The 26,592-nt window shown below is 47.7% G+C and overlaps 32 non-coding genes across 32 annotated transcripts; all 32 read right to left on the bottom strand.

The window, feature by feature from the left end:
• Nucleotides 1-539: 539 nt before the first annotated feature.
• On the bottom strand, nucleotides 540-654 carry LOC121196061. Its single transcript, XR_005895543.1, has one exon. It is a non-coding gene; the product is annotated as a U5 spliceosomal RNA (small nuclear RNA).
• A 394-nt stretch (nucleotides 655-1,048) lies between these two features.
• On the bottom strand, nucleotides 1,049-1,239 carry LOC121196554. Its single transcript, XR_005896003.1, has one exon. It is a non-coding gene; the product is annotated as a U2 spliceosomal RNA (small nuclear RNA).
• A 577-nt stretch (nucleotides 1,240-1,816) lies between these two features.
• LOC121196353 lies at nucleotides 1,817-1,980 on the bottom strand. Its single transcript, XR_005895819.1, has one exon. It is a non-coding gene; the product is annotated as a U1 spliceosomal RNA (small nuclear RNA).
• Nucleotides 1,981-3,145: 1,165 nt separating this feature from the next.
• Nucleotides 3,146-3,260, bottom strand: LOC121196060. The gene has a single exon (XR_005895542.1). It is a non-coding gene; the product is annotated as a U5 spliceosomal RNA (small nuclear RNA).
• A 394-nt stretch (nucleotides 3,261-3,654) lies between these two features.
• Nucleotides 3,655-3,845, bottom strand: LOC121196553. Its single transcript, XR_005896002.1, has one exon. It is a non-coding gene; the product is annotated as a U2 spliceosomal RNA (small nuclear RNA).
• A 577-nt stretch (nucleotides 3,846-4,422) lies between these two features.
• Nucleotides 4,423-4,586, bottom strand: LOC121196352. Its single transcript, XR_005895818.1, has one exon. It is a non-coding gene; the product is annotated as a U1 spliceosomal RNA (small nuclear RNA).
• A 518-nt stretch (nucleotides 4,587-5,104) lies between these two features.
• Nucleotides 5,105-5,268, bottom strand: LOC121196351. Its single transcript, XR_005895817.1, has one exon. It is a non-coding gene; the product is annotated as a U1 spliceosomal RNA (small nuclear RNA).
• A 1,165-nt stretch (nucleotides 5,269-6,433) lies between these two features.
• LOC121196059 lies at nucleotides 6,434-6,548 on the bottom strand. The gene has a single exon (XR_005895541.1). It is a non-coding gene; the product is annotated as a U5 spliceosomal RNA (small nuclear RNA).
• Nucleotides 6,549-6,942: 394 nt separating this feature from the next.
• LOC121196636 lies at nucleotides 6,943-7,133 on the bottom strand. The gene has a single exon (XR_005896081.1). It is a non-coding gene; the product is annotated as a U2 spliceosomal RNA (small nuclear RNA).
• Nucleotides 7,134-7,711: 578 nt separating this feature from the next.
• On the bottom strand, nucleotides 7,712-7,875 carry LOC121196404. Its single transcript, XR_005895867.1, has one exon. It is a non-coding gene; the product is annotated as a U1 spliceosomal RNA (small nuclear RNA).
• A 1,164-nt stretch (nucleotides 7,876-9,039) lies between these two features.
• On the bottom strand, nucleotides 9,040-9,154 carry LOC121196057. The gene has a single exon (XR_005895539.1). It is a non-coding gene; the product is annotated as a U5 spliceosomal RNA (small nuclear RNA).
• Nucleotides 9,155-9,551: 397 nt separating this feature from the next.
• LOC121196552 lies at nucleotides 9,552-9,742 on the bottom strand. The gene has a single exon (XR_005896001.1). It is a non-coding gene; the product is annotated as a U2 spliceosomal RNA (small nuclear RNA).
• A 577-nt stretch (nucleotides 9,743-10,319) lies between these two features.
• LOC121196348 lies at nucleotides 10,320-10,483 on the bottom strand. Its single transcript, XR_005895815.1, has one exon. It is a non-coding gene; the product is annotated as a U1 spliceosomal RNA (small nuclear RNA).
• Nucleotides 10,484-11,647: 1,164 nt separating this feature from the next.
• On the bottom strand, nucleotides 11,648-11,762 carry LOC121196056. The gene has a single exon (XR_005895538.1). It is a non-coding gene; the product is annotated as a U5 spliceosomal RNA (small nuclear RNA).
• Nucleotides 11,763-12,152: 390 nt separating this feature from the next.
• Nucleotides 12,153-12,343, bottom strand: LOC121196550. The gene has a single exon (XR_005895999.1). It is a non-coding gene; the product is annotated as a U2 spliceosomal RNA (small nuclear RNA).
• A 577-nt stretch (nucleotides 12,344-12,920) lies between these two features.
• On the bottom strand, nucleotides 12,921-13,084 carry LOC121196347. Its single transcript, XR_005895814.1, has one exon. It is a non-coding gene; the product is annotated as a U1 spliceosomal RNA (small nuclear RNA).
• A 1,165-nt stretch (nucleotides 13,085-14,249) lies between these two features.
• LOC121196055 lies at nucleotides 14,250-14,364 on the bottom strand. Its single transcript, XR_005895537.1, has one exon. It is a non-coding gene; the product is annotated as a U5 spliceosomal RNA (small nuclear RNA).
• A 394-nt stretch (nucleotides 14,365-14,758) lies between these two features.
• LOC121196549 lies at nucleotides 14,759-14,949 on the bottom strand. Its single transcript, XR_005895998.1, has one exon. It is a non-coding gene; the product is annotated as a U2 spliceosomal RNA (small nuclear RNA).
• Nucleotides 14,950-15,526: 577 nt separating this feature from the next.
• Nucleotides 15,527-15,690, bottom strand: LOC121196346. The gene has a single exon (XR_005895813.1). It is a non-coding gene; the product is annotated as a U1 spliceosomal RNA (small nuclear RNA).
• A 518-nt stretch (nucleotides 15,691-16,208) lies between these two features.
• LOC121196345 lies at nucleotides 16,209-16,372 on the bottom strand. Its single transcript, XR_005895812.1, has one exon. It is a non-coding gene; the product is annotated as a U1 spliceosomal RNA (small nuclear RNA).
• Nucleotides 16,373-17,536: 1,164 nt separating this feature from the next.
• Nucleotides 17,537-17,651, bottom strand: LOC121196053. The gene has a single exon (XR_005895536.1). It is a non-coding gene; the product is annotated as a U5 spliceosomal RNA (small nuclear RNA).
• Nucleotides 17,652-18,045: 394 nt separating this feature from the next.
• On the bottom strand, nucleotides 18,046-18,236 carry LOC121196548. The gene has a single exon (XR_005895997.1). It is a non-coding gene; the product is annotated as a U2 spliceosomal RNA (small nuclear RNA).
• A 577-nt stretch (nucleotides 18,237-18,813) lies between these two features.
• On the bottom strand, nucleotides 18,814-18,977 carry LOC121196344. The gene has a single exon (XR_005895811.1). It is a non-coding gene; the product is annotated as a U1 spliceosomal RNA (small nuclear RNA).
• Nucleotides 18,978-19,495: 518 nt separating this feature from the next.
• On the bottom strand, nucleotides 19,496-19,659 carry LOC121196427. Its single transcript, XR_005895889.1, has one exon. It is a non-coding gene; the product is annotated as a U1 spliceosomal RNA (small nuclear RNA).
• Nucleotides 19,660-20,820: 1,161 nt separating this feature from the next.
• On the bottom strand, nucleotides 20,821-20,935 carry LOC121196052. Its single transcript, XR_005895535.1, has one exon. It is a non-coding gene; the product is annotated as a U5 spliceosomal RNA (small nuclear RNA).
• Nucleotides 20,936-21,329: 394 nt separating this feature from the next.
• On the bottom strand, nucleotides 21,330-21,520 carry LOC121196547. Its single transcript, XR_005895996.1, has one exon. It is a non-coding gene; the product is annotated as a U2 spliceosomal RNA (small nuclear RNA).
• A 577-nt stretch (nucleotides 21,521-22,097) lies between these two features.
• On the bottom strand, nucleotides 22,098-22,261 carry LOC121196343. Its single transcript, XR_005895810.1, has one exon. It is a non-coding gene; the product is annotated as a U1 spliceosomal RNA (small nuclear RNA).
• A 518-nt stretch (nucleotides 22,262-22,779) lies between these two features.
• LOC121196342 lies at nucleotides 22,780-22,943 on the bottom strand. Its single transcript, XR_005895809.1, has one exon. It is a non-coding gene; the product is annotated as a U1 spliceosomal RNA (small nuclear RNA).
• A 518-nt stretch (nucleotides 22,944-23,461) lies between these two features.
• On the bottom strand, nucleotides 23,462-23,625 carry LOC121196341. The gene has a single exon (XR_005895808.1). It is a non-coding gene; the product is annotated as a U1 spliceosomal RNA (small nuclear RNA).
• Nucleotides 23,626-24,788: 1,163 nt separating this feature from the next.
• Nucleotides 24,789-24,903, bottom strand: LOC121196767. Its single transcript, XR_005896195.1, has one exon. It is a non-coding gene; the product is annotated as a U5 spliceosomal RNA (small nuclear RNA).
• Nucleotides 24,904-25,297: 394 nt separating this feature from the next.
• Nucleotides 25,298-25,488, bottom strand: LOC121196621. The gene has a single exon (XR_005896067.1). It is a non-coding gene; the product is annotated as a U2 spliceosomal RNA (small nuclear RNA).
• Nucleotides 25,489-26,065: 577 nt separating this feature from the next.
• Nucleotides 26,066-26,229, bottom strand: LOC121196340. Its single transcript, XR_005895807.1, has one exon. It is a non-coding gene; the product is annotated as a U1 spliceosomal RNA (small nuclear RNA).
• Nucleotides 26,230-26,592: the final 363 nt, after the last annotated feature.

The raw sequence follows: 26,592 nt of genomic DNA, 5'->3' as shown, positions 1-26,592 counted from the left end.
CTCACACATACCGGTACTTATATCTTTGTGAGGACACTCTCTGGCATAATGCTTTCCCTCGCCCTAACCTCTCTCTCTCTTAGCATCTCAGACCTATGTCAGTACCAGTGCCTCTGTCAAAGAATACAAAAAAAAAAAAAAAACACTAGACCTGTACACACATAAAGTCATGTATTCATGTAGTCATCTGTGAATGTGTGTTTGATGAGTGCAAAGTGAAAATGCTGCATGAACCTTGTTTTTGTAAAAGCTTCTCTTGTTTCCTTTGCTTCTTACAACTGTATATTTTTCAAGCATCATCTGTCATATTGAAGAAATAAGTTCATTCAGTAGCGTTATTTCTTTTTTTACTGTCATCATGTACACTTTTCTTGTCTCAAAGACACCAGCATCCCCACCAAAGCCTAAAAATAAAGTATACCAGCGAAATGACAACATCTAGCACACATTTCTTCCGCAAAGAAAGAGCAAAGTCGGACAGGGGAGCTCCCACTTGTGGCGCTCTATAAAGATGTTTGACTTTTCACCAACTCAAAAGGCTCAGCCATAAGGCCGAGCCAGCCAAAAATAACTTCAACTCATTGGTGTTCCTCTCCACGGAAGTCTTTAGTAAAAGGCGAAAGACTTGTGCGTTATGAAGAGAAACAAGAGTCAGAACAGGCCTGTCTCAGAGAGCAGCTGAGGACCCTAGTCGTCCCAGCTACCACCGTCGCGGTGTGCCTCCCTTGGCTTGCCGCATGCTAAATCCCAGCCTCCCCTCCATTGCCCCCCCAGCATCTCCAGCCTGAAAAATCCAGGCCTGGCTTTTACATGGAGACTACAAAGTCTGGGAAACGATCAGGCGTCTTCAGGGAGTCCGCGACCAATCATCGTAGCTGAAGTGCACTGTGTTGTTGAGCGGGGTTCCCTGGGTGATATCAGTAAATCAACTGACTGGTTGTGCACAATTCACTTGATAAAAACTTAGCCGCATTTTCCTTCAGCCACTGTAAAAGTTTGACTCCTAACTAAACATGCGTGTCAGAGCTTGATTTTCTACAAAGCAAGAGAAAGGTGCACCGTTCCCGGCGGCACTGCAATGCCAGGTCGATGCGTGGAGTGAGCGGAGCAAGCTCCCTTTTCAGCTCCCTCTCCTAAAAATGGGTTTAATACGTTATCCCCATATAGGGGACATATCAGATATTAAACTGATAAGAACAGATACTACACTTGATCTTAGCCAAAAGGCCGAGAAGCGATGAGGCCCAAGCGTTTGACATCCAAATCAAGCTCTTGGTACAACCGTCACTTGTCGCGGTGTCCCGTTTGTAAGCCAGCTTATCGATTGCCGCCACTTAGCAACTCCGCCCATCTGTCTGCCGTGTACTTTTCCCTGCCGCTATACAAAGATGTTTGACCTTTCACCAACTCAAAAGGCTCAGCCATACGGCAAAGCCGGCCAAAAATAGCTTCAACTCATTGCTGTTCCACACCAAAGCCTAGAAATAAAGCATACTAGAAGAACATCTAGCACACATTTCGTCCACAAACAAGCAGCAAAGTCGGACAGGAGAGCTCACACTTCATTTTGTCATGGAAAGGCCACGCCCACTTCCCCAATTCCAACGGGAACACGGGGAATTGTCATGACTAAACACGCCACTCTGTAGCGCACGCCAGAGAGCTTCTGCAGAGCAACACTGCCACTTTGTGGACAGACTGCAAAAGCTGACATGTAACTCCAAATCAACAAAGCCACTTCACAAAACGGAGAGTCTTCAACAGGTTAGCGCATGGGCATTCCTGACACATTGTGTTTTCTTCTACACGCACGCAACAGGGGAGAGCGCGAACGCAGTCCCCCACTACCAGAAATTATGCAGTCGAGATTCCCACATTTGGGGAATTCGCAGGGGTCAGCACAGCCGGAGTGCAATGACTGAGCCTCGCCCTGGGTGAACCACCTTGTTGATCATGGTATCTCCCCTGCCAGGTAAGTATGAGCTGCAGCTGGAAGAGAGCGGGTGGTGGTCACCAGGCACCGCGCTCTGGCTGACGGTGCCTACAATGCATAATCCCACATTTCAGCGCCTTGAGCATCAGCTCCCCTTTGTCTGTTACATTTATGGCTGAAAAGACACAAACACTGCTGCAAATAGGCTGCGGCGTGCGGCAAACGCGCTTTGTTGGATCTACCCATCATGCACTGCTCTGCCAAAAACAAAGGAACACTGTGTGAAATGCCACTAGTCAAGCTGTCTCTTGGGAAAGAAAGCAAAGGCCCACGTGGGACACTTTTCAAAACATTTGACTAAATGAACTAAACACTGACATGAACTACTAACATGTATTGACTCAGCGAAAACCTTGGAGCTGATCTGGACTTTCCTGTGGTTTCCTCTTGTCCTTGTAACAGCACTAGCTCCTCCCTTCCTTGTCAATAATTGTGCAGAAATATCTGAGGGCTTCTTTCTTCCTAAATCATAAGCAAGTCCTGTCCAGTCCAACTGTTTCTGCTCCTGTTTGACTTCTGAACTTGTCTCTGGCTGTGTGTCCACTTACTGCAGCCTCTGACATCAGACTGTAGAATCTTGATACATCAAAGGCATCAAAGGACAAACACACGCTCACACATACCGGTACTTATATCTTTGTGAGGACACTCTCTGGCATAATGCTTTCCCTCGCCCTAACCTCTCTCTCTCTTAGCATCTCAGACCTATGTCAGTACCAGTGCCTCTGTCAAAGAATACAAAAAAAAAAAAAAAAACACTAGACCTGTACACACATAAAGTCATGTATTCATGTAGTCATCTGTGAATGTGTGTTTGATGAGTGCAAAGTGAAAATGCTGCATGAACCTTGTTTTTGTAAAAGCTTCTCTTGTTTCCTTTGCTTCTTACAACTGTATATTTTTCAAGCATCATCTGTCATATTGAAGAAATAAGTTCATTCAGTAGCGTTATTTCTTTTTTTACTGTCATCATGTACACTTTTCTTGTCTCAAAGACACCAGCATCCCCACCAAAGCCTAAAAATAAAGTATACCAGCGAAATGACAACATCTAGCACACATTTCTTCCGCAAAGAAAGAGCAAAGTCGGACAGGGGAGCTCCCACTTGTGGCGCTCTATAAAGATGTTTGACTTTTCACCAACTCAAAAGGCTCAGCCATAAGGCCGAGCCAGCCAAAAATAACTTCAACTCATTGGTGTTCCTCTCCACGGAAGTCTTTAGTAAAAGGCGAAAGACTTGTGCGTTATGAAGAGAAACAAGAGTCAGAACAGGCCTGTCTCAGAGAGCAGCTGAGGACCCTAGTCGTCCCAGCTACCACCGTCGCGGTGTGCCTCCCTTGGCTTGCCGCGTGCTAAATCCCAGCCTCCCCTCCATTGCCCCCCCAGCATCTCCAGCCTGAAAAATCCAGGCCTGGCTTTTACATGGAGACTACAAAGTCTGGGAAACGATCAGGCGTCTTCAGGGAGTCCGCGACCAATCATCGTAGCTGAAGTGCACTGTGTTGTTGAGCGGGGTTCCCTGGGTGATATCAGTAAATCAACTGACTGGTTGTGCACAATTCACTTGATAAAAACTTAGCCGCATTTTCCTTCAGCCACTGTAAAAGTTTGACTCCTAACTAAACATGCGTGTCAGAGCTTGATTTTCTACAAAGCAAGAGAAAGGTGCACCGTTCCCGGCGGCACTGCAATGCCAGGTCGATGCGTGGAGTGAGCGGAGCAAGCTCCCTTTTCAGCTCCCTCTCCTAAAAATGGGTTTAATACGTTATCCCCATATAGGGGACATATCAGATATTAAACTGATAAGAACAGATACTACACTTGATCTTAGCCAAAAGGCCGAGAAGCGATGAGGCCCAAGCGTTTGACGTCCAAATCAAGCTCTTGGTACAACCGTCACTTGTCGCGGTGTCCCGTTTGTAAGCCAGCTTATCGATTGCCGCCACTTAGCAACTCCGCCCATCTGTCTGCCGTGTACTTTTCCCTGCCGCTATACAAAGATGTTTGACCTTTCACCAACTCAAAAGGCTCAGCCATACGGCAAAGCCGGCCAAAAATAGCTTCAACTCATTGCTGTTCCACACCAAAGCCTAGAAATAAAGCATACTAGAAGAACATCTAGCACACATTTCGTCCACAAACAAGCAGCAAAGTCGGACAGGAGAGCTCACACTTCATTTTGTCATGGAAAGGCCACGCCCACTTCCCCAATTCCAACGGGAACACGGGGAATTGTCATGACTAAACACGCCACTCTGTAGCGCACGCCAGAGAGCTTCTGCAGAGCAACACTGCCGCTTTGTGGACAGACTGCAAAAGCTGACATGTAACTCCAAATCAACAAAGCCACTTCACAAAACGGAGAGTCTTCAACAGGTTAGCGCATGGGCATTCCTGACACATTGTGTTTTCTTCTACACGCACGCAACAGGGGAGAGCGCGAACGCAGTCCCCCACTACCAGAAATTATGCAGTCGAGATTCCCACATTTGGGGAATTCGCAGGGGTCAGCACAGCCGGAGTGCAATGACTGAGCCTCGCCCTGGGTGAACCACCTTGTTGATCATGGTATCTCCCCTGCCAGGTAAGTATGAGCTGCAGCTGGAAGAGAGCGGGTGGTGGTCACCAGGCACCGCGCTCTGGCTGACGGTGCCTACAATGCATAATCCCACATTTCAGCGCCTTGAGCATCAGCTCCCCTTTGTCTGTTACATTTATGGCTGAAAAGACACAAACACTGCTGCAAATAGGCTGCGGCGTGCGGCAAACGCGCTTTGTTGGATCTACCCATCATGCACTGCTCTGCCAAAAACAAAGGAACACTGTGTGAAATGCCACTAGTCAAGCTGTCTCTTATCATTTTGTCATGGAAAGGCCACGCCCACTTCCCCAATTCCAACGGGAACACGGGGAATTGTCATGACTAAACACGCCACTCTGTAGCGCACGCCAGAGAGCTTCTGCAGAGCAACACTGCCGCTTTGTGGACAGACTGCAAAAGCTGACATGTAACTCCAAATCAACAAAGCCACTTCACAAAACGGAGAGTCTTCAACAGGTTAGCGCATGGGCATTCCTGACACATTGTGTTTTCTTCTACACGCACGCAACAGGGGAGAGCGCGAACGCAGTCCCCCACTACCAGAAATTATGCAGTCGAGATTCCCACATTTGGGGAATTCGCAGGGGTCAGCACAGCCGGAGTGCAATGACTGAGCCTCGCCCTGGGTGAACCACCTTGTTGATCATGGTATCTCCCCTGCCAGGTAAGTATGAGCTGCAGCTGGAAGAGAGCGGGTGGTGGTCACCAGGCACCGCGCTCTGGCTGACGGTGCCTACAATGCATAATCCCACATTTCAGCGCCTTGAGCATCAGCTCCCCTTTGTCTGTTACATTTATGGCTGAAAAGACACAAACACTGCTGCAAATAGGCTGCGGCGTGCGGCAAACGCGCTTTGTTGGATCTACCCATCATGCACTGCTCTGCCAAAAACAAAGGAACACTGTGTGAAATGCCACTAGTCAAGCTGTCTCTTGGGAAAGAAAGCAAAGGCCCACGTGGGACACTTTTCAAAACATTTGACTAAATGAACTAAACACTGACATGAACTACTAACATGTATTGACTCAGCGAAAACCTTGGAGCTGATCTGGACTTTCCTGTGGTTTCCTCTTGTCCTTGTAACAGCACTAGCTCCTCCCTTCCTTGTCAATAATTGTGCAGAAATATCTGAGGGCTTCTTTCTTCCTAAATCATAAGCAAGTCCTGTCCAGTCCAACTGTTTCTGCTCCTGTTTGACTTCTGAACTTGTCTCTGGCTGTGTGTCCACTTACTGCAGCCTCTGACATCAGACTGTAGAATCTTGATACATCAAAGGCATCAAAGGACAAACACACGCTCACACATACCGGTACTTATATCTTTGTGAGGACACTCTCTGGCATAATGCTTTCCCTCGCCCTAACCTCTCTCTCTCTTAGCATCTCAGACCTATGTCAGTACCAGTGCCTCTGTCAAAGAATACAAAAAAAAAAAAAAAAACACTAGACCTGTACACACATAAAGTCATGTATTCATGTAGTCATCTGTGAATGTGTGTTTGATGAGTGCAAAGTGAAAATGCTGCATGAACCTTGTTTTTGTAAAAGCTTCTCTTGTTTCCTTTGCTTCTTACAACTGTATATTTTTCAAGCATCATCTGTCATATTGAAGAAATAAGTTCATTCAGTAGCGTTATTTCTTTTTTTACTGTCATCATGTACACTTTTCTTGTCTCAAAGACACCAGCATCCCCACCAAAGCCTAAAAATAAAGTATACCAGCAAAATGACAACATCTAGCACACATTTCTTCCGCAAAGAAAGAGCAAAGTCGGACAGGGGAGCTCCCACTTGTGGCGCTCTATAAAGATGTTTGACTTTTCACCAACTCAAAAGGCTCAGCCATAAGGCCGAGCCAGCCAAAAATAACTTCAACTCATTGGTGTTCCTCTCCACGGAAGTCTTTAGTAAAAGGCGAAAGACTTGTGCGTTATGAAGAGAAACAAGAGTCAGAACAGGCCTGTCTCAGAGAGCAGCTGAGGACCCTAGTCGTCCCAGCTACCACCGTCGCGGTGTGCCTCCCTTGGCTTGCCGCGTGCTAAATCCCAGCCTCCCCTCCATTGCCCCCCCAGCATCTCCAGCCTGAAAAATCCAGGCCTGGCTTTTACATGGAGACTACAAAGTCTGGGAAACGATCAGGCGTCTTCAGGGAGTCCGCGACCAATCATCGTAGCTGAAGTGCACTGTGTTGTTGAGCGGGGTTCCCTGGGTGATATCAGTAAATCAACTGACTGGTTGTGCACAATTCACTTGATAAAAACTTAGCCGCATTTTCCTTCAGCCACTGTAAAAGTTTGACTCCTAACTAAACATGCGTGTCAGAACTTGATTTTCTACAAAGCAAGAGAAAGGTGCACCGTTCCCGGCAGCACTGCAATGCCAGGTCGATGCGTGGAGTGAGCGGAGCAAGCTCCCTTTTCAGCTCCCTCTCTTAAAAATGGGTTTAATACGTTATCCCCATATAGGGGACATATCAGATATTAAACTGATAAGAACAGATACTACACTTGATCTTAGCCAAAAGGCCGAGAAGCGATGAGGCCCAAGCCTTTTGACGTCCAAATCAAGCTCTTGGTACAACCGTCACTTGTCGCGGTGTCCCGTTTGTAAGCCAGCTTATCGATTGCCGCCACTTAGCAACTCCGCCCATCTGTCTGCCGTGTACTTTTCCCTGCCGCTATACAAAGATGTTTGACCTTTCACCAACTCAAAAGGCTCAGCCATACGGCAAAGCCGGCCAAAAATAGCTTCAACTCATTGCTGTTCCACACCAAAGCCTAGAAATAAAGCATACTAGAAGAACATCTAGCACACATTTCTTCCACAAACAAGCAGCACAGTCGGACAGGAGAGCTCACACTTCATTTTGTCATGGAAAGGCCACGCCCACTTCCCCAATTCCAACGAGAACACGGGGAATTGTCATGACTAAACACGCCACTCTGTAGCGCACGCCAGAGAGCTTCTGCAGAGCAACACTGCCGCTTTGTGGACAGACTGCAAAAGCTGACATGTAACTCCAAATCAACAAAGCCACTTCACAAAACGGAGAGTCTTCAACAGGTTAGCGCATGGGCATTCCTGACACATTGTGTTTTCTTCTACACGCACGCAACAGGGGAGAGCGCGAACGCAGTCCCCCGCTACCAGAAATTATGCAGTCGAGATTCCCACATTTGGGGAATTCGCAGGGGTCAGCACAGCCGGAGTGCAATGACTGAGCCTCGCCCTGGGTGAACCACCTTGTTGATCATGGTATCTCCCCTGCCAGGTAAGTATGAGCTGCAGCTGGAAGAGAGCGGGTGGTGGTCACCAGGCACCGCGCTCTGGCTGACGGTGCCTACAATGCATAATCCCACATTTCAGCGCCTTGAGCATCAGCTCCCCTTTGTCTGTTACATTTATGGCTGAAAAGACACAAACACTGCTGCAAATAGGCTGCGGCGTGCGGCAAACGCGCTTTGTTGGATCTACCCATCATGCACTGCTCTGCCAAAAACAAAGGAACACTGTGTGAAATGCCACTAGTCAAGCTGTCTCTTGGGAAAGAAAGCAAAGGCCCACGTGGGACACTTTTCAAAACATTTGACTAAATGAACTAAACACTGACATGAACTACTAACATGTATTGACTCAGCGAAAACCTTGGAGCTGACCTGGACTTTCCTGTGGTTTCCTCTTGTCCTTGTAACAGCAGTAGCTCCTCCCTTCCTTGTCAATAATTGTGCAGAAATATCTGAGGGCTTCTTTCTTCCTAAATCATAAGCAAGTCCTGTCCAGTCCAACTGTTTCTGCTCCTGTTTGACTTCTGAACTTGTCTCTGGCTGTGTGTCCACTTACTGCAGCCTCTGACATCAGACTGTAGAATCTTGATACATCAAAGGCATCAAAGGACAAACACACGCTCACACATACCGGTACTTATATCTTTGTGAGGACACTCTCTGGCATAATGCTTTCCCTCGCCCTAACCTCTCTCTCTCTTAGCATCTCAGACCTATGTCAGTAGCAGTGCCTCTGTCAAAGAATACAAAAAAAAAAAAAAAACACTAGACCTGTACACACATAAAGTCATGTATTCATGTAGTCATCTGTGAATGTGTGTTTGATGAGTGCAAAGTGAAAATGCTGCATGAACCTTGTTTTTGTAAAAGCTTCTCTTGTTTCCTTTGCTTCTTACAACTGTATATTTTTCAAGCATCATCTGTCATATTGAAGAAATAAGTTCATTCAGTAGCGTTATTTCTTTTTTTACTGTCATCATGTACACTTTTCTTGTCTCAAAGACGGCAGCATCCCCACCAAAGCCTAAAAATAAAGTATACCAGCGAAATGACAACATCTAGCACACATTTCTTCCGCAAAGAAAGAGCAAAGTCGGACAGGGGAGCTCCCACTTGTGGCGCTCTATAAAGATGTTTGACTTTTCACCAACTCAAAAGGCTCAGCCATAAGGCCGAGCCAGCCAAAAATAACTTCAACTCATTGGTGTTCCTCTCCACGGAAGTCTTTAGTAAAAGGCGAAAGACTTGTGCGTTATGAAGAGAAACAAGAGTCAGAACAGGCCTGTCTCAGAGAGCAGCTGAGGACCCTAGTCGTCCCAGCTACCACCGTCGCGGTGCGCCTCCCTTGGCTTGCCGCGTGCTAAATCCCAGCCTCCCCTCCATTGCCTCCCCCCCAGCATCTCCAGCCTGAAAAATCCAGGCCTGGCTTTTACATGGACACTACAAAGTCTGGGAAACGATCAGGCGTCTTCAGGGAGTCCGCGACCAATCATCGTAGCTGAAGTGCACTGTGTTGTTGAGCGGGGTTCCCTGGGTGATATCAGTAAATCAACTGACTGGTTGTGCACAATTCACTTGATCAAAACTTAGCCGCATTTTCCTTCAGCCACTGTAAAAGTTTGACTCCTAACTAAACATGCGTGTCAGAGCTTGATTTTCTACAAAGCAAGAGAAAGGTGCACCGTTCCCGGCGGCACTGCAATGCCAGGTCGATGCGTGGAGTGAGCGGAGCAAGCTCCCTTTTCAGCTCCCTCTCCTAAAAATGGGTTTAATACGTTATCCCCATATAGGGGACATATCAGATATTAAACTGATAAGAACAGATACTACACTTGATCTTAGCCAAAAGGCCGAGAAGCGATGAGGCCCAAGCGTTTGACATCCAAATCAAGCTCTTGGTACAACCGTCACTTGTCGCGGTGTCCCGTTTGTAAGCCAGCTTATCGATTGCCGCCACTTAGCAACTCCGCCCATCTGTCTGCCGTGTACTTTTCCCTGCCGCTATACAAAGATGTTTGACCTTTCACCAACTCAAAAGGCTCAGCCATACGGCAAAGCCGGCCAAAAATAGCTTCAACTCATTGCTGTTCCACACCAAAGCCTAGAAATAAAGCATACTAGAAGAACATCTAGCACACATTTCGTCCACAAACAAGCAGCAAAGTCGGACAGGAGAGCTCACACTTCATTTTGTCATGGAAAGGCCACGCCCACTTCCCCAATTCCAACGGGAACACGGGGAATTGTCATGACTAAACACGCCACTCTGTAGCGCACGCCAGAGAGCTTCTGCAGAGCAACACTGCCGCTTTGTGGACAGACTGCAAAAGCTGACATGTAACTCCAAATCAACAAAGCCACTTCACAAAACGGAGAGTCTTCAACAGGTTAGCGCATGGGCATTCCTGACACATTGTGTTTTCTTCTACACGCACGCAACAGGGGAGAGCGCGAACGCAGTCCCCCACTACCAGAAATTATGCAGTCGAGATTCCCACATTTGGGGAATTCGCAGGGGTCAGCACAGCCGGAGTGCAATGACTGAGCCTCGCCCTGGGTGAACCACCTTGTTGATCATGGTATCTCCCCTGCCAGGTAAGTATGAGCTGCAGCTGGAAGAGAGCGGGTGGTGGTCACCAGGCACCGCGCTCTGGCTGACGGTGCCTACAATGCATAATCCCACATTTCAGCGCCTTGAGCATCAGCTCCCCTTTGTCTGTTACATTTATGGCTGAAAAGACACAAACACTGCTGCAAATAGGCTGCGGCGTGCGGCAAACGCGCTTTGTTGGATCTACCCATCATGCACTGCTCTGCCAAAAACAAAGGAACACTGTGTGAAATGCCACTAGTCAAGCTGTCTCTTGGGAAAGAAAGCAAAGGCCCACGTGGGACACTTTTCAAAACATTTGACTAAATGAACTAAACACTGACATGAACTACTAACATGTATTGACTCAGCGAAAACCTTGGAGCTGATCTGGACTTTCCTGTGGTTTCCTCTTGTCCTTGTAACAGCACTAGCTCCTCCCTTCCTTGTCAATAATTGTGCAGAAATATCTGAGGGCTTCTTTCTTCCTAAATCATAAGCAAGTCCTGTCCAGTCCAACTGTTTCTGCTCCTGTTTGACTTCTGAACTTGTCTCTGGCTGTGTGTCCACTTACTGCAGCCTCTGACATCAGACTGTAGAATCTTGATACATCAAAGGCATCAAAGGACAAACACACGCTCACACATACCGGTACTTATATCTTTGTGAGGACACTCTCTGGCATAATGCTTTCCCTCGCCCTAACCTCTCTCTCTCTTAGCATCTCAGACCTATGTCAGTACCAGTGCCTCTGTCAAAGAATACAAAAAAAAAAAAAAAACACTAGACCTGTACACACATAAAGTCATGTATTCATGTAGTCATCTGTGAATGTGTGTTTGATGAGTGCAAAGTGAAAATGCTGCATGAACCTTGTTTTTGTAAAAGCTTCTCTTGTTTCCTTTGCTTCTTACAACTGTATATTTTTCAAGCATCATCTGTCATATTGAAGAAATAAGTTCATTCAGTAGCGTTATTTCTTTTTTTACTGTCATCATGTACACTTTTCTTGTCTCAAAGACGGCAGCATCCCCACCAAAGCCTAAAAATAAAGTATACCAGCGAAATGACAACATCTAGCACACATTTCTTCCGCAAAGAAAGAGCAAAGTCGGACAGGGGAGCTCCCACTTGTGGCGCTCTATAAAGATGTTTGACTTTTCACCAACTCAAAAGGCTCAGCCATAAGGCCGAGCCAGCCAAAAATAACTTCAACTCATTGGTGTTCCTCTCCACGGAAGTCTTTAGTAAAAGGCGAAAGACTTGTGCGTTATGAAGAGAAACAAGAGTCAGAACAGGCCTGTCTCAGAGAGCAGCTGAGGACCCTAGTCGTCCCAGCTACCACCGTCGCGGTGCGCCTCCCTTGGCTTGCCGCGTGCTAAATCCCAGCCTCCCCTCCACCCCCCACCACCTCCAGCCTGAAAAATCCAGGCCTGGCTTTTACATGGAGACTACAAAGTGTGGGAAACGATCAGGCGTCTTCAGGGAGTCCGCGACCAATCATCGTAGCTGAAGTGCACTGTGTTGTTGAGCGGGGTTCCCTGGGTGATATCAGTAAATCAACTGACTGGTTGTGCACAATTCACTTGATAAAAACTTAGCCGCATTTTCCTTCAGCCACTGTAAAAGTTTGACTCCTAACTAAACATGCGTGTCAGAGCTTGATTTTCTACAAAGCAAGAGAAAGGTGCACCGTTCCCGGCGGCACTGCAATGCCAGGTCGATGCGTGGAGTGAGCGGAGCAAGCTCCCTTTTCAGCTCCCTCTCCTAAAAATGGGTTTAATACGTTATCCCCATATAGGGGACATATCAGATATTAAACTGATAAGAACAGATACTACACTTGATCTTAGCCAAAAGGCCGAGAAGCGATGAGGCCCAAGCGTTTGACATCCAAATCAAGCTCTTGGTACAACCGTCACTTGTCGCGGTGTCCCGTTTGTAAGCCAGCTTATCGATTGCCGCCACTTAGCAACTCCGCCCATCTGTCTGCCGTGTACTTTTCCCTGCCGCTATACAAAGATGTTTGACCTTTCACCAACTCAAAAGGCTCAGCCATACGGCAAAGCCGGCCAAAAATAGCTTCAACTCATTGCTGTTCCACACCAAAGCCTAGAAATAAAGCATACTAGAAGAACATCTAGCACACATTTCGTCCACAAACAAGCAGCAAAGTCGGACAGGAGAGCTCACACTTCATTTTGTCATGGAAAGGCCACGCCCACTTCCCCAATTCCAACGGGAACACGGGGAATTGTCATGACTAAACACGCCACTCTGTAGCGCACGCCAGAGAGCTTCTGCAGAGCAACACTGCCGCTTTGTGGACAGACTGCAAAAGCTGACATGTAACTCCAAATCAACAAAGCCACTTCACAAAACGGAGAGTCTTCAACAGGTTAGCGCATGGGCATTCCTGACACATTGTGTTTTCTTCTACACGCACGCAACAGGGGAGAGCGCGAACGCAGTCCCCCACTACCAGAAATTATGCAGTCGAGATTCCCACATTTGGGGAATTCGCAGGGGTCAGCACAGCCGGAGTGCAATGACTGAGCCTCGCCCTGGGTGAACCACCTTGTTGATCATGGTATCTCCCCTGCCAGGTAAGTATGAGCTGCAGCTGGAAGAGAGCGGGTGGTGGTCACCAGGCACCGCGCTCTGGCTGACGGTGCCTACAATGCATAATCCCACATTTCAGCGCCTTGAGCATCAGCTCCCCTTTGTCTGTTACATTTATGGCTGAAAAGACACAAACACTGCTGCAAATAGGCTGCGGCGTGCGGCAAACGCGCTTTGTTGGATCTACCCATCATGCACTGCTCTGCCAAAAACAAAGGAACACTGTGTGAAATGCCACTAGTCAAGCTGTCTCTTGGGAAAGAAAGCAAAGGCCCACGTGGGACACTTTTCAAAACATTTGACTAAATGAACTAAACACTGACATGAACTACTAACATGTATTGACTCAGCGAAAACCTTGGAGCTGATCTGGACTTTCCTGTGGTTTCCTCTTGTCCTTGTAACAGCAGTAGCTCCTCCCTTCCTTGTCAATAATTGTGCAGAAATATCTGAGGGCTTTTTTCTTCCTAAATCATAAGCAAGTCCTGTCCAGTCCAACTGTTTCTGCTCCTGTTTGACTTCTGAACTTGTCTCTGGCTGTGTGTCCACTTACTGCAGCCTCTGACATCAGACTGTAGAATCTTGATACATCAAAGGCATCAAAGGACAAACACACGCTCACACATACCGGTACTTATATCTTTGTGAGGACACTCTCTGGCATAATGCTTTCCCTCGCCCTAACCTCTCTCTCTCTTAGCATCTCAGACCTATGTCAGTACCAGTGCCTCTGTCAAAGAATACAAAAAAAAAAAAAAAAACACTAGACCTGTACACACATAAAGTCATGTATTCATGTAGTCATCTGTGAATGTGTGTTTGATGAGTGCAAAGTGAAAATGCTGCATGAACCTTGTTTTTGTAAAAGCTTCTCTTGTTTCCTTTGCTTCTTACAACTGTATATTTTTCAAGCATCATCTGTCATATTGAAGAAATAAGTTCATTCAGTAGCGTTATTTCTTTTTTTACTGTCATCATGTACACTTTTCTTGTCTCAAAGACACCAGCATCCCCACCAAAGCCTAAAAATAAAGTATACAAGCAAAATGACAACATCTAGCACACATTTCTTCCGCAAAGAAAGAGCAAAGTCGGACAGGGGAGCTCCCACTTGTGGCGCTCTATAAAGATGTTTGACTTTTCACCAACTCAAAAGGCTCAGCCATAAGGCCGAGCCAGCCAAAAATAACTTCAACTCATTGGTGTTCCTCTCCACGGAAGTCTTTAGTAAAAGGCGAAAGACTTGTGCGTTATGAAGAGAAACAAGAGTCAGAACAGGCCTGTCTCAGAGAGCAGCTGAGGACCCTAGTCGTCCCAGCTACCACCGTCGCGGTGTGCCTCCCTTGGCTTGCCGCGTGCTAAATCCCAGCCTCCCCTCCATTGCCCCCCCAGCATCTCCAGCCTGAAAAATCCAGGCCTGGCTTTTACATGGAGACTACAAAGTCTGGGAAACGATCAGGCGTCTTCAGGGAGTCCGCGACCAATCATCGTAGCTGAAGTGCACTGTGTTGTTGAGCGGGGTTCCCTGGGTGATATCAGTAAATCAACTGACTGGTTGTGCACAATTCACTTGATAAAAACTTAGCCGCATTTTCCTTCAGCCACTGTAAAAGTTTGACTCCTAACTAAACATGCGTGTCAGAGCTTGATTTTCTACAAAGCAAGAGAAAGGTGCACCGTTCCCGGCGGCACTGCAATGCCAGGTCGATGCGTGGAGTGAGCGGAGCAAGCTCCCTTTTCAGCTCCCTCTCCTAAAAATGGGTTTAATACGTTATCCCCATATAGGGGACATATCAGATATTAAACTGATAAGAACAGATACTACACTTGATCTTAGCCAAAAGGCCGAGAAGCGATGAGGCCCAAGCGTTTGACATCCAAATCAAGCTCTTGGTACAACCGTCACTTGTCGCGGTGTCCCGTTTGTAAGCCAGCTTATCGATTGCCGCCACTTAGCAACTCCGCCCATCTGTCTGCCGTGTACTTTTCCCTGCCGCTATACAAAGATGTTTGACCTTTCACCAACTCAAAAGGCTCAGCCATACGGCAAAGCCGGCCAAAAATAGCTTCAACTCATTGCTGTTCCACACCAAAGCCTAGAAATAAAGCATACTAGAAGAACATCTAGCACACATTTCGTCCACAAACAAGCAGCAAAGTCGGACAGGAGAGCTCACACTTCATTTTGTCATGGAAAGGCCACGCCCACTTCCCCAATTCCAACGGGAACACGGGGAATTGTCATGACTAAACACGCCACTCTGTAGCGCACGCCAGAGAGCTTCTGCAGAGCAACACTGCCGCTTTGTGGACAGACTGCAAAAGCTGACATGTAACTCCAAATCAACAAAGCCACTTCACAAAACGGAGAGTCTTCAACAGGTTAGCGCATGGGCATTCCTGACACATTGTGTTTTCTTCTACACGCACGCAACAGGGGAGAGCGCGAACGCAGTCCCCCACTACCAGAAATTATGCAGTCGAGATTCCCACATTTGGGGAATTCGCAGGGGTCAGCACAGCCGGAGTGCAATGACTGAGCCTCGCCCTGGGTGAACCACCTTGTTGATCATGGTATCTCCCCTGCCAGGTAAGTATGAGCTGCAGCTGGAAGAGAGCGGGTGGTGGTCACCAGGCACCGCGCTCTGGCTGACGGTGCCTACAATGCATAATCCCACATTTCAGCGCCTTGAGCATCAGCTCCCCTTTGTCTGTTACATTTATGGCTGAAAAGACACAAACACTGCTGCAAATAGGCTGCGGCGTGCGGCAAACGCGCTTTGTTGGATCTACCCATCATGCACTGCTCTGCCAAAAACAAAGGAACACTGTGTGAAATGCCACTAGTCAAGCTGTCTCTTATCATTTTGTCATGGAAAGGCCACGCCCACTTCCCCAATTCCAACGGGAACACGGGGAATTGTCATGACTAAACACGCCACTCTGTAGCGCACGCCAGAGAGCTTCTGCAGAGCAACACTGCCGCTTTGTGGACAGACTGCAAAAGCTGACATGTAACTCCAAATCAACAAAGCCACTTCACAAAACGGAGAGTCTTCAACAGGTTAGCGCATGGGCATTCCTGACACATTGTGTTTTCTTCTACACGCACGCAACAGGGGAGAGCGCGAACGCAGTCCCCCACTACCAGAAATTATGCAGTCGAGATTCCCACATTTGGGGAATTCGCAGGGGTCAGCACAGCCGGAGTGCAATGACTGAGCCTCGCCCTGGGTGAACCACCTTGTTGATCATGGTATCTCCCCTGCCAGGTAAGTATGAGCTGCAGCTGGAAGAGAGCGGGTGGTGGTCACCAGGCACCGCGCTCTGGCTGACGGTGCCTACAATGCATAATCCCACATTTCAGCGCCTTGAGCATCAGCTCCCCTTTGTCTGTTACATTTATGGCTGAAAAGACACAAACACTGCTGCAAATAGGCTGCGGCGTGCGGCAAACGCGCTTTGTTGGATCTACCCATCATGCACTGCTCTGCCAAAAACAAAGGAACACTGTGTGAAATGCCACTAGTCAAGCTGTCTCTTGGGAAAGAAAGCAAAGGCCCACGTGGGACACTTTTCAAAACATTTGACTAAATGAACTAAACACTGACATGAACTACTAACATGTATTGACTCAGCGAAAACCTTGGAGCTGATCTGGACTTTCCTGTGGTTTCCTCTTGTCCTTGTAACAGCACTAGCTCCTCCCTTCCTTGTCAATAATTGTGCAGAAATATCTGAGGGCTTCTTTCTTCCTAAATCATAAGCAAGTCCTGTCCAGTCCAACTGTTTCTGCTCCTGTTTGACTTCTGAACTTGTCTCTGGCTGTGTGTCCACTTACTGCAGCCTCTGACATCAGACTGTAGAATCTTGATACATCAAAGGCATCAAAGGACAAACACACGCTCACACATACCGGTACTTATATCTTTGTGAGGACACTCTCTGGCATAATGCTTTCCCTCGCCCTAACCTCTCTCTCTCTTAGCATCTCAGACCTATGTCAGTACCAGTGCCTCTGTCAAAGAATACAAAAAAAAAAAAAAAACACTAGACCTGTACACACATAAAGTCATGTATTCATGTAGTCATCTGTGAATGTGTGTTTGATGAGTGCAAAGTGAAAATGCTGCATGAACCTTGTTTTTGTAAAAGCTTCTCTTGTTTCCTTTGCTTCTTACAACTGTATATTTTTCAAGCATCATCTGTCATATTGAAGAAATAAGTTCATTCAGTAGCGTTATTTCTTTTTTTACTGTCATCATGTACACTTTTCTTGTCTCAAAGACACCAGCATCCCCACCAAAGCCTAAAAATAAAGTATACCAGCAAAATGACAACATCTAGCACACATTTCTTCCGCAAAGAAAGAGCAAAGTCGGACAGGGGAGCTCCCACTTGTGGCGCTCTATAAAGATGTTTGACTTTTCACCAACTCAAAAGGCTCAGCCATAAGGCCGAGCCAGCCAAAAATAACTTCAACTCATTGGTGTTCCTCTCCACGGAAGTCTTTAGTAAAAGGCGAAAGACTTGTGCGTTATGAAGAGAAACAAGAGTCAGAACAGGCCTGTCTCAGAGAGCAGCTGAGGACCCTAGTCGTCCCAGCTACCACCGTCGCGGTGTGCCTCCCTTGGCTTGCCGCGTGCTAAATCCCAGCCTCCCCTCCATTGCCCCCCCAGCATCTCCAGCCTGAAAAATCCAGGCCTGGCTTTTACATGGAGACTACAAAGTCTGGGAAACGATCAGGCGTCTTCAGGGAGTCCGCGACCAATCATCGTAGCTGAAGTGCACTGTGTTGTTGAGCGGGGTTCCCTGGGTGATATCAGTAAATCAACTGACTGGTTGTGCACAATTCACTTGATAAAAACTTAGCCGCATTTTCCTTCAGCCACTGTAAAAGTTTGACTCCTAACTAAACATGCGTGTCAGAGCTTGATTTTCTACAAAGCAAGAGAAAGGTGCACCGTTCCCGGCGGCACTGCAATGCCAGGTCGATGCGTGGAGTGAGCGGAGCAAGCTCCCTTTTCAGCTCCCTCTCCTAAAAATGGGTTTAATACGTTATCCCCATATAGGGGACATATCAGATATTAAACTGATAAGAACAGATACTACACTTGATCTTAGCCAAAAGGCCGAGAAGCGATGAGGCCCAAGCGTTTGACGTCCAAATCAAGCTCTTGGTACAACCGTCACTTGTCGCGGTGTCCCGTTTGTAAGCCAGCTTATCGATTGCCGCCACTTAGCAACTCCGCCCATCTGTCTGCCGTGTACTTTTCCCTGCCGCTATACAAAGATGTTTGACCTTTCACCAACTCAAAAGGCTCAGCCATACGGCAAAGCCGGCCAAAAATAGCTTCAACTCATTGCTGTTCCACACCAAAGCCTAGAAATAAAGCATACTAGAAGAACATCTAGCACACATTTCTTCCACAAACAAGCAGCACAGTCGGACAGGAGAGCTCACACTTCATTTTGTCATGGAAAGGCCACACCCACTTCCCCAATTCCAACGGGAACACGGGGAATTGTCATGACTAAACACGCCACTCTGTAGCGCACGCCAGAGAGCTTCTGCAGAGCAACACTGCCGCTTTGTGGACAGACTGCAAAAGCTGACATGTAACTCCAAATCAACAAAGCCACTTCACAAAACGGAGAGTCTTCAACAGGTTAGCGCATGGGCATTCCTGACACATTGTGTTTTCTTCTACACGCACGCAACAGGGGAGAGCGCGAACGCAGTCCCCCACTACCAGAAATTATGCAGTCGAGATTCCCACATTTGGGGAATTCGCAGGGGTCAGCACAGCCGGAGTGCAATGACTGAGCCTCGCCCTGGGTGAACCACCTTGTTGATCATGGTATCTCCCCTGCCAGGTAAGTATGAGCTGCAGCTGGAAGAGAGCGGGTGGTGGTCACCAGGCACCGCGCTCTGGCTGACGGTGCCTACAATGCATAATCCCACATTTCAGCGCCTTGAGCATCAGCTCCCCTTTGTCTGTTACATTTATGGCTGAAAAGACACAAACACTGCTGCAAATAGGCTGCGGCGTGCGGCAAACGCGCTTTGTTGGATCTACCCATCATGCACTGCTCTGCCAAAAACAAAGGAACACTGTGTGAAATGCCACTAGTCAAGCTGTCTCTTATCATTTTGTCATGGAAAGGCCACGCCCACTTCCCCAATTCCAACGGGAACACGGGGAATTGTCATGACTAAACACGCCACTCTGTAGCGCACGCCAGAGAGCTTCTGCAGAGCAACACTGCCGCTTTGTGGACAGACTGCAAAAGCTGACATGTAACTCCAAATCAACAAAGCCACTTCACAAAACGGAGAGTCTTCAACAGGTTAGCGCATGGGCATTCCTGACACATTGTGTTTTCTTCTACACGCACGCAACAGGGGAGAGCGCGAACGCAGTCCCCCACTACCAGAAATTATGCAGTCGAGATTCCCACATTTGGAGAATTCGCAGGGGTCAGCACAGCCGGAGTGCAATGACTGAGCCTCGCCCTGGGTGAACCACCTTGTTGATCATGGTATCTCCCCTGCCAGGTAAGTATGAGCTGCAGCTGGAAGAGAGCGGGTGGTGGTCACCAGGCACCGCGCTCTGGCTGACGGTGCCTACAATGCATAATCCCACATTTCAGCGCCTTGAGCATCAGCTCCCCTTTGTCTGTTACATTTATGGCTGAAAAGACACAAACACTGCTGCAAATAGGCTGCGGCGTGCGGCAAACTCGCTTTGTTGGATCTACCCATCATGCACTGCTCTGCCAAAAACAAAGGAACACTGTGTGAAATGCCACTAGTCAAGCTGTCTCTTGGGAAAGAAAGCAAAGGCCCACGTGGGACACTTTTCAAAACATTTGACTAAATGAACTAAACACTGACATGAACTACTAACATGTATTGACTCAGCGAAAACCTTGGAGCTGACCTGGACTTTCCTGTGGTTTCCTCTTGTCCTTGTAACAGCAGTAGCTCCTCCCTTCCTTGTCAATAATTGTGCAGAAATATCTGAGGGCTTCTTTCTTCCTAAATCATAAGCAAGTCCTGTCCAGTCCAACTGTTTCTGCTCCTGTTTGACTTCTGAACTTGTCTCTGGCTGTGTGTCCACTTACTGCAGCCTCTGACATCAGACTGTAGAATCTTGATACATCAAAGGCATCAAAGGACAAACACACGCTCACACATACCGGTACTTATATCTTTGTGAGGACACTCTCTGGCATAATGCTTTCCCTCGCCCTAACCTCTCTCTCTCTTAGCATCTCAGACCTATGTCAGTAGCAGTGCCTCTGTCAAAGAATACAAAAAAAAAAAAAACACTAGACCTGTACACACATAAAGTCATGTATTCATGTAGTCATCTGTGAATGTGTGTTTGATGAGTGCAAAGTGAAAATGCTGCATGAACCTTGTTTTTGTAAAAGCTTCTCTTGTTTCCTTTGCTTCTTACAACTGTATATTTTCAAGCATCATCTGTCATATTAAAGAAATAAGTTCATTCAGTAGCGTTATTTCTTTTTTTACTGTCATCATGTACACTTTTCTTGTCTCAAAGACGGCAGCATCCCCACCAAAGCCTAAAAATAAAGTATACCAGCGAAATGACAACATCTAGCACACATTTCTTCCGCAAAGAAAGAGCAAAGTCGGACAGGGGAGCTCCCACTTGTGGCGCTCTATAAAGATGTTTGACTTTTCACCAACTCAAAAGGCTCAGCCATAAGGCCGAGCCAGCCAAAAATAACTTCAACTCATTGGTGTTCCTCTCCACGGAAGTCTTTAGTAAAAGGCGAAAGACTTGTGCGTTATGAAGAGAAACAAGAGTCAGAACAGGCCTGTCTCAGAGAGCAGCTGAGGACCCTAGTCGTCCCAGCTACCACCGTCGCGGTGTGCCTCCCTTGGCTTGCCGCGTGCTAAATCCCAGCCTCCCCTCCATTGCCCCCCCAGCATCTCCAGCCTGAAAAATCCAGGCCTGGCTTTTACATGGAGACTACAAAGTCTGGGAAACAATCAGGCGTCTTCAGGGAGTCCGCGACCAATCATCGTAGCTGAAGTGCACTGTGTTGTTGAGCGGGGTTCCCTGGGTGATATCAGTAAATCAACTGACTGGTTGTGCACAATTCACTTGATAAAAACTTAGCCGCATTTTCCTTCAGCCACTGTAAAAGTTTGACTCCTAACTAAACATGCGTGTCAGAGCTTGATTTTCTACAAAGCAAGAGAAAGGTGCACCGTTCCCGGCGGCACTGCAATGCCAGGTCGATGCGTGGAGTGAGCGGAGCAAGCTCCCTTTTCAGCTCCCTCTCCTAAAAATGGGTTTAATACGTTATCCCCATATAGGGGACATATCAGATATTAAACTGATAAGAACAGATACTACACTTGATCTTAGCCAAAAGGCCGAGAAGCGATGAGGCCCAAGCGTTTGACGTCCAAATCAAGCTCTTGGTACAACCGTCACTTGTCGCGGTGTCCCGTTTGTAAGCCAGCTTATCGATTGCCGCCACTTAGCAACTCCGCCCATCTGTCTGCCGTGTACTTTTCCCTGCCGCTATACAAAGATGTTTGACCTTTCACCAACTCAAAAGGCTCAGCCATACGGCAAAGCCGGCCAAAAATAGCTTCAACTCATTGCTGTTCCACACCAAAGCCTAGAAATAAAGCATACTAGAAGAACATCTAGCACACATTTCGTCCACAAACAAGCAGCAAAGTCGGACAGGAGAGCTCACACTTCATTTTGTCATGGAAAGGCCACGCCCACTTCCCCAATTCCAACGGGAACACGGGGAATTGTCATGACTAAACACGCCACTCTGTAGCGCACGCCAGAGAGCTTCTGCAGAGCAACACTGCCGCTTTGTGGACAGACTGCAAAAGCTGACATGTAACTCCAAATCAACAAAGCCACTTCACAAAACGGAGAGTCTTCAACAGGTTAGCGCATGGGCATTCCTGACACATTGTGTTTTCTTCTACACGCACGCAACAGGGGAGAGCGCGAACGCAGTCCCCCACTACCAGAAATTATGCAGTCGAGATTCCCACATTTGGGGAATTCGCAGGGGTCAGCACAGCCGGAGTGCAATGACTGAGCCTCGCCCTGGGTGAACCACCTTGTTGATCATGGTATCTCCCCTGCCAGGTAAGTATGAGCTGCAGCTGGAAGAGAGCGGGTGGTGGTCACCAGGCACCGCGCTCTGGCTGACGGTGCCTACAATGCATAATCCCACATTTCAGCGCCTTGAGCATCAGCTCCCCTTTGTCTGTTACATTTATGGCTGAAAAGACACAAACACTGCTGCAAATAGGCTGCGGCGTGCGGCAAACGCGCTTTGTTGGATCTACCCATCATGCACTGCTCTGCCAAAAACAAAGGAACACTGTGTGAAATGCCACTAGTCAAGCTGTCTCTTATCATTTTGTCATGGAAAGGCCACGCCCACTTCCCCAATTCCAACGGGAACACGGGGAATTGTCATGACTAAACACGCCACTCTGTAGCGCACGCCAGAGAGCTTCTGCAGAGCAACACTGCCGCTTTGTGGACAGACTGCAAAAGCTGACATGTAACTCCAAATCAACAAAGCCACTTCACAAAACGGAGAGTCTTCAACAGGTTAGCGCATGGGCATTCCTGACACATTGTGTTTTCTTCTACACGCACGCAACAGGGGAGAGCGCGAACGCAGTCCCCCACTACCAGAAATTATGCAGTCGAGATTCCCACATTTGGGGAATTCGCAGGGGTCAGCACAGCCGGAGTGCAATGACTGAGCCTCGCCCTGGGTGAACCACCTTGTTGATCATGGTATCTCCCCTGCCAGGTAAGTATGAGCTGCAACTGGAAGAGAGCGGGTGGTGGTCACCAGGCACCGCGCTCTGGCTGACGGTGCCTACAATGCATAATCCCACATTTCAGCGCCTTGAGCATCAGCTCCCCTTTGTCTGTTACATTTATGGCTGAAAAGACACAAACACTGCTGCAAATAGGCTGCGGCGTGCGGCAAACGCGCTTTGTTGGATCTACCCATCATGCACTGCTCTGCCAAAAACAAAGGAACACTGTGTGAAATGCCACTAGTCAAGCTGTCTCTTATCATTTTGTCATGGAAAGGCCACGCCCACTTCCCCAATTCCAACGGGAACACGGGGAATTGTCATGACTAAACACGCCACTCTGTAGCGCACGCCAGAGAGCTTCTGCAGAGCAACACTGCCGCTTTGTGGACAGACTGCAAAAGCTGACATGTAACTCCAAATCAACAAAGCCACTTCACAAAACGGAGAGTCTTCAACAGGTTAGCGCATGGGCATTCCTGACACATTGTGTTTTCTTCTACACGCACGCAACAGGGGAGAGCGCGAACGCAGTCCCCCACTACCAGAAATTATGCAGTCGAGATTCCCACATTTGGGGAATTCGCAGGGGTCAGCACAGCCGGAGTGCAATGACTGAGCCTCGCCCTGGGTGAACCACCTTGTTGATCATGGTATCTCCCCTGCCAGGTAAGTATGAGCTGCAGCTGGAAGAGAGCGGGTGGTGGTCACCAGGCACCGCGCTCTGGCTGACGGTGCCTACAATGCATAATCCCACATTTCAGCGCCTTGAGCATCAGCTCCCCTTTGTCTGTTACATTTATGGCTGAAAAGACACAAACACTGCTGCAAATAGGCTGCGGCGTGCGGCAAACGCGCTTTGTTGGATCTACCCATCATGCACTGCTCTGCCAAAAACAAAGGAACACTGTGTGAAATGCCACTAGTCAAGCTGTCTCTTGGGAAAGAAAGCAAAGGCCCACGTGGGACACTTTTCAAAACATTTGACTAAATGAACTAAACACTGACATGAACTACTAACATGTATTGACTCAGCGAAAACCTTGGAGCTGATCTGGACTTTCCTGTGGTTTCCTCTTGTCCTTGTAACAGCACTAGCTCCTCCCTTCCTTGTCAATAATTGTGCAGAAATATCTGAGGGCTTCTTTCTTCCTAAATCATAAGCAAGTCCTGTCCAGTCCAACTGTTTCTGCTCCTGTTTGACTTCTGAACTTGTCTCTGGCTGTGTGTCCACTTACTGCAGCCTCTGACATCAGACTGTAGAATCTTGATACATCAAAGGCATCAAAGGACAAACACACGCTCACACATACCGGTACTTATATCTTTGTGAGGACACTCTCTGGCATAATGCTTTCCCTCGCCCTAACCTCTCTCTCTCTTAGCATCTCAGACCTATGTCAGTACCAGTGCCTCTGTCAAAGAATACAAAAAAAAAAAAAAACACTAGACCTGTACACACATAAAGTCATGTATTCATGTAGTCATCTGTGAATGTGTGTTTGATGAGTGCAAAGTGAAAATGCTGCATGAACCTTGTTTTTGTAAAAGCTTCTCTTGTTTCCTTTGCTTCTTACAACTGTATATTTTTCAAGCATCATCTGTCATATTGAAGAAATAAGTTCATTCAGTAGCGTTATTTCTTTTTTTACTGTCATCATGTACACTTTTCTTGTCTCAAAGACACCAGCATCCCCACCAAAGCCTAAAAATAAAGTATACCAGCAAAATGACAACATCTAGCACACATTTCTTCCGCAAAGAAAGAGCAAAGTCGGACAGGGGAGCTCCCACTTGTGGCGCTCTATAAAGATGTTTGACTTTTCACCAACTCAAAAGGCTCAGCCATAAGGCCGAGCCAGCCAAAAATAACTTCAACTCATTGGTGTTCCTCTCCACGGAAGTCTTTAGTAAAAGGCGAAAGACTTGTGCGTTATGAAGAGAAACAAGAGTCAGAACAGGCCTGTCTCAGAGAGCAGCTGAGGACCCTAGTCGTCCCAGCTACCACCGTCGCGGTGTGCCTCCCTTGGCTTGCCGCGTGCTAAATCCCAGCCTCCCCTCCATTGCCCCCCCAGCATCTCCAGCCTGAAAAATCCAGGCCTGGCTTTTACATGGAGACTACAAAGTCTGGGAAACGATCAGGCGTCTTCAGGGAGTCCGCGACCAATCATCGTAGCTGAAGTGCACTGTGTTGTTGAGCGGGGTTCCCTGGGTGATATCAGTAAATCAACTGACTGGTTGTGCACAATTCACTTGATAAAAACTTAGCCGCATTTTCCTTCAGCCACTGTAAAAGTTTGACTCCTAACTAAACATGCGTGTCAGAACTTGATTTTCTACAAAGCAAGAGAAAGGTGCACCGTTCCCGGCAGCACTGCAATGCCAGGTCGATGCGTGGAGTGAGCGGAGCAAGCTCCCTTTTCAGCTCCCTCTCCTAAAAATGGGTTTAATACGTTATCCCCATATAGGGGACATATCAGATATTAAACTGATAAGAACAGATACTACACTTGATCTTAGCCAAAAGGCCGAGAAGCGATGAGGCCCAAGCGTTTGACGTCCAAATCAAGCTCTTGGTACAACCGTCACTTGTCGCGGTGTCCCGTTTGTAAGCCAGCTTATCGATTGCCGCCACTTAGCAACTCCGCCCATCTGTCTGCTGTGTACTTTTCCCTGCCGCTATACAAAGATGTTTGACCTTTCACCAACTCAAAAGGCTCAGCCATACGGCAAAGCCGGCCAAAAGTAGCTTCAACTCATTGCTGTTCCACACCAAAGCCTAGAAATAAAGCATACTAGAAGAACATCTAGCACACATTTCTTCCACAAACAAGCAGCACAGTCGGACAGGAGAGCTCACACTTCATTTTGTCATGGAAAGGCCACGCCCACTTCCCCAATTCCAACGGGAACACGGGGAATTGTCATGACTAAACACGCCACTCTGTAGCGCACGCCAGAGAGCTTCTGCAGAGCAACACTGCCGCTTTGTGGACAGACTGCAAAAGCTGACATGTAACTCCAAATCAACAAAGCCACTTCACAAAACGGAGAGTCTTCAACAGGTTAGCGCATGGGCATTCCTGACACATTGTGTTTTCTTCTACACGCACGCAACAGGGGAGAGCGCGAACGCAGTCCCCCACTACCAGAAATTATGCAGTCGAGATTCCCACATTTGGGGAATTCGCAGGGGTCAGCACAGCCGGAGTGCAATGACTGAGCCTCGCCCTGGGTGAACCACCTTGTTGATCATGGTATCTCCCCTGCCAGGTAAGTATGAGCTGCAGCTGGAAGAGAGCGGGTGGTGGTCACCAGGCACCGCGCTCTGGCTGACGGTGCCTACAATGCATAATCCCACATTTCAGCGCCTTGAGCATCAGCTCCCCTTTGTCTGTTACATTTATGGCTGAAAAGACACAAACACTGCTGCAAATAGGCTGCGGCGTGCGGCAAACGCGCTTTGTTGGATCTACCCATCATGCACTGCTCTGCCAAAAACAAAGGAACACTGTGTGAAATGCCACTAGTCAAGCTGTCTCTTGGGAAAGAAAGCAAAGGCCCACGTGGGACACTTTTCAAAACATTTGACTAAATGAACTAAACACTGACATGAACTACTAACATGTATTGACTCAGTGAAA

This window comes from Toxotes jaculatrix, chromosome 16 (assembly GCF_017976425.1).
Source record: "Toxotes jaculatrix isolate fToxJac2 chromosome 16, fToxJac2.pri, whole genome shotgun sequence".
In the NCBI taxonomy this organism is placed as follows: domain Eukaryota; kingdom Metazoa; phylum Chordata; class Actinopteri; family Toxotidae; genus Toxotes; species Toxotes jaculatrix.
The sequence above is the reverse complement of the archived record's forward strand: the minus strand, read 5'-3'. Positions and strand labels throughout refer to the sequence as shown.